The following is a 4718-nucleotide window of genomic DNA, read 5'->3' on the forward strand; positions in this document are numbered from 1 at the left end:
CCCGAGCCGCCGCACCACCCACTTCCGCCCGCCGCCGCCGCCCGCCCCTTTATAACCTCGGCCGCGCACGCGCTGTGCTTCCGGCGTCCGCCGTCGCTCCCAGGATGCTTTGCGACGCCTCCGGCGGCGGCGTCGCTTCAGCCGCCGCCGGCTCTTTTACAACCTCAACTGCGCACGCGCCGTCCTGCCGGAGCGCACCGTCGCTCCCAGCATGCTCTGCGGCGCCCCAGACGCCGTCGTCGCCTCGGCCTCAGCCGCAGCCGCCGGCCCTTTTTATAACCTCGGCCGCGCACGCGCCGCCGCTCCCAGCATGCCTCGCGGCGCCTCGGGCCGCAGCGCCTGAGCCGCCGCCGGGGCCGCCCCGACGCTGCGTCCCTGATGGGCTGTGGGATGAGACGCGGACGAGGCCGAGCGGACGCGTCGCCCGCCGCTCCAAGTCACTTTACTGCGGCGCCCCTTCTGGCTCTCGCGAAGCTCCCCTCGCCCGCCGCGGCGTTCCAGCTCGGCTTTGTGACGCCCCGGGCCTCCGCCCCAAGAGACCAAGCGGGTGGCGGGCGAGTCGAAGGGCTTGCAAGGGAAAAAGACTTCGCGCCCGTTTTTGTTGTCCCTCCCGCTTGCAGCTTTCTTTTTTATTGATTGATTTTGGGTTTTGGTTTTTGGGTCACACCTGGCCGCGCTCACACACTTTTTAAGGAGAACGCTTCTAATGTGTTCAGTGACAAATTGCACAAAAAAGAATAAAGCCCCTGGTCGGGCAACACACACACACACACACACACACACACACACACACACACACACACACACACTTAAGGAGAATGCTTCTAATGTGACAAATTGCACAAAACAGAACAAAGCCCATTTCAGTCAACAAATGTGCACGCTTTGGGCTTCAAAATATTTGAATCGGCGTAAATGAACCCAAAAGAATGACTGTTTGGCTATGATGAATAATTGGGGTGTGTAACCATTGGTAAGACTTTATTATTTTGGACAAGTAATGCCGCTTTTCTGCCATTCTTCAACAGGCTGCTTAAAAATGAGGCGTATACTTACCTGTCAGGGGCGATACCATGATCACGAAGGTGGTTTCCCCAGGGCGAGGCTCACCCAGTGCACTCCGGGTGTGCTGACCCCTGCGATTTCCCCAAATGTGGGAAACTCGACTTCATAATATGTGGTAGTGGGAGACTGCGTTCGCGCTCTCCCCTGAAAAAAAAATAAATTTGAGACATGGGGCAAGCCTGCGTTTCATCTCCATATGGTCTCATCTTCTTGTGGTCCCCCGTACCGCCCGGATGTGGCCCCAAAATCAAAGAAAAAAAATTATACAGAAATTTTAAGAGCTGGAATTTGGTCTACTTTTGCCCTCCTAGACTTCATTTTTAGAGAAAGGATTGCAGTGGCAAGAAAGTTGTACTACTGGTGAAGAGCAGTGTACATTCTGTAACTGAAACCCAACTATGAACATTTCTATAACATTGGTGCTTAAAGAAATAAAAAAAAAACATGCAAAAATGTAAATATAGGCACATGATTAAAAATAAATATAAAGGATTGTAGAAAGGGCCGGAGCAATAGCACAGCAGTAAGGCGTTTACCTTGCGTGTGGCCCACCCGGGTTCCATCCCCAGCATCCCATATGATCCCCGGAGCTTCCAGGAGCGATTTCTGAGTGCAGAGCCAGAAGTAACCCTGAGCACCGCCGGGTGTGGCCCCAAAACAAAACAACAGAAAAAAAAAAAAAGATTACAGAAAGCCTGCCAGTTCAAAGAGAAGGGAGATTGATATTTGAGATTTTTCTGTCAGCCATTCTTTGGCAAAGGAGAAATAGAAAGTAAAAGCCTTTGTTCACATATCTAGATATGAGAATTTTATTTGGGGGTTGATAATCAAGCCTGACATACAAAGCATGTGCTCCACGAGGAATCTCGACCTGACTCCAGTGTTTGTAATTTTGGGGGAGGGGCACATCTGGCGGCCGCTCAGAACTCGCTCCTAGCAAGCACAGGGGACCATATGGGATGCTGGGATTCGAACCACCCTGTATCGGCAGCGAGCAAGGCAAATGTTCTACTGCCGTGCCCTCTCCGGCCCCATGTGTTTGTAAATTATTTTTTTTTTTTGGTGGTTTTTGGGTCACACCCGGCAATGCTCAGGGGTTACTCCTGGCTCCACGCTCAGAAATTGCTCCTGGCAGGCACAGGGGACCATATGGGACGCCGGGATATGAACCGATGACCTTCTGCATGAAAGGCAAACACCTTACCTCCATGCTATCTCTCCGGCCCCGTGTTTGTAAATTTTTAAGAATTTTATTTTTGGGGCCCGAAGAGATAGCACAGCGGCGTTTGCCTTGCAAGCAGCCGATCCAGGACCAAAAGGTGGTTGGTTCGAATCCCGGTGTCCCATATGGTCCCCCGTGCCTGCCAGGAGCTATTTCTGAGCAGACAGCTAGAAGTAACTCCTGAGCATCGCCGGGTGTGGCCCAAAAACCAAAAAAAAAAAAAAAAAATTAAAAAAAATTTTTTTTCTAGACAGTATAAAATCAATGCAGTCTGAAAGCTGGGATATTCACTTAAAAGAGTTGGGAGACTTGGGGGGCTGGAGAGATATTGGGGTAATGGCTCTTGCCTTGCACACACCTATCCTAGTTTGAATCAAGTGATTCACCCAGTCCTCCCAGGAATGATCCCTAAATATAGCCATGTATGACCCGAAACCCAAAATACCAGAAAACAGATAAGAGAAAAGATAGATGTAGCTTATGAAAACTTTTGCCAGGGCTAGAAAATAGAAATTGTTGATGTCACAGCCTGGATCCTGTGCTCACCCCAAGAAGAATAAACCTTTTTTTGTTTTGTTTTGTTTTTTTGTTTGTTTTTGGGCCACACCCGGCATTGCTCAGCGTTTACTCCTAGCTCTGTACTCAAAAGTTGCTCCTGACAGGCTTGGGGGACCATATGGGATGCCGGAATTCGAACCAGGGTCCATCTTGTGTTGGCCTCATGCAAGGCAAACACCTTATCACTGTTCTATTGCTTCGTTCCCCCCACCCCTTTGCTACTTTGATGAATAAACCTTTTGAGTAACTCAAGGATTATTCAAGGGACCAACTGAATACTGTATTTCACTGTTAATTCCCTACCCTATAATTGTGACACCTGTTTTTCAGGTGTCAACCAAAATTGGTTGATAAGTTTAAGGAAAAATAGCATTATGGGTAGGAGCGATAGCACAGCAGGTAGGGCATTTGTCTTGCATGTAGCTGACTCACACTTGATCCTTGGCACCCCAAATGGTCCTCCCAAAGCCTCGCCCAGCCATCAGTAATCCTTGAACACCAATTCGGTGTGGCCAAGAACCTTCACCTAGAGGTCTCTCTTCTCATGTCTTTGCAAAAATAAAATCTCCAATGATTATATGGTGAAATGTGGTAAGTCCAAGCACTTGTGCTCAAGGATGAATGAGCTTCAAGGATGATGAAGGAAGCTGAGCAGAAAGATCTCTCAATGCCAGGAAGGATTATCAGATTATCAAGAAAGGGCAAGAAGCAGCAGTTTCAAAGACCGACAGTTCTGGGGTGGCTCAATTAGCAGAATGACTTCCTCGTCACCTCATAGCTAAGCGATCAATCTTTTTCTAGCAGTTCTTTAGATTTTTCTTTTTTACTTCCTTTTTCCTCTAGCCATTCTTGAAATGCCTAGTGTAGTCATAGAGGGCTCAACCGAAACCACTTCATCTTTTGAGTCCTCTCCCCCCTCCCCTCTTGTTTTTTGGGTCACACCAGTGATGCTCAGGGATTACTCCTGGCTGTGTGCTCAGAAATCACTCCTGGCTTGGGGGGCCATATGGGACGCTGGGGGCGCTGGGGGATCGAACTGCGGTTCGTCCTAGGCTAGCTCGGGCAAGGCAGACGCCTTACCGCTTGCACCACTGCTCCGGCCCCTCTCTCTTTTTTTTTTTTTCCACTTTTTTTTTATTATGAATTATGAGAACAAAAGATGCAAAGAAAGAGGATAAGGTAAAGTTACAGTGGAAGGACAATCACCCATAACATAATTATCTGAAGAAGTCCCCTTGCTGATATCTTAACTTTGAACTTTCACCAAAGAAAGTTAAGATAAATAAAACAGAATCCATGTGCAATTACTTTTTCCCTCAAGTCCCCAGATTGTAGCACATTATAATATTTCTTAACAGCACACAAGGCAATCTAAAGCCATCAAAATTACGTAACTCCTTAAACATTAGAGGCATAGTATTTTTTACATTCCGGCCCCTCTCTTTAATTTGCCAAGTTTAATTTTTCCTTTAAAAAATTGAGAATTTTAGGCCGGAGAGATAGCACAGCGGCAGGGCATTTGCCTTGCAAACAGCTGACCTAGGACTGACGGTGGTTCGAATCCCCACTTCCCATATGGTCCCCTGTGCCTGCCAGAAGCGATTTCTGAGCACAGAGTCAGGAGTAACCCCTGCGCACTGCCAGATGTGACCCCCCCCCAAAAAAAAAAACCCAAAGTTTAAAATTTTATATTGGGCAAAACACAAATTTGTGCAAATTTGAGTTCTCGATCTAATGAAGACCAACAAGATGTGTTATGTGTCCTCGCCCATCCAGTTTTGAAACTATTTCAAATTTGGGAGGTTTCAGTCTCAACACAGCAAGAGATGAGCTGAGGACAGACTTTGTGTTTTGAAAATTGCCTTTCAAGTTC

At 47.8% G+C, this 4718-nt stretch overlaps 1 non-coding gene across 1 annotated transcript; it reads left to right on the forward strand.

Moving 5' to 3' along the window:
- Positions 1–1048: 1048 nt before the first annotated feature.
- LOC126007535 (U1 spliceosomal RNA) lies at positions 1049–1212 on the forward strand. Its single transcript, XR_007495090.1, has one exon. It is a non-coding gene; the product is annotated as a U1 spliceosomal RNA (small nuclear RNA).
- Positions 1213–4718: the final 3506 nt, after the last annotated feature.

The sequence above is a fragment of the Suncus etruscus genome, chromosome 4 (assembly GCF_024139225.1).
Source record: "Suncus etruscus isolate mSunEtr1 chromosome 4, mSunEtr1.pri.cur, whole genome shotgun sequence".
Taxonomy (NCBI): Eukaryota; Metazoa; Chordata; class Mammalia; order Eulipotyphla; family Soricidae; genus Suncus; species Suncus etruscus.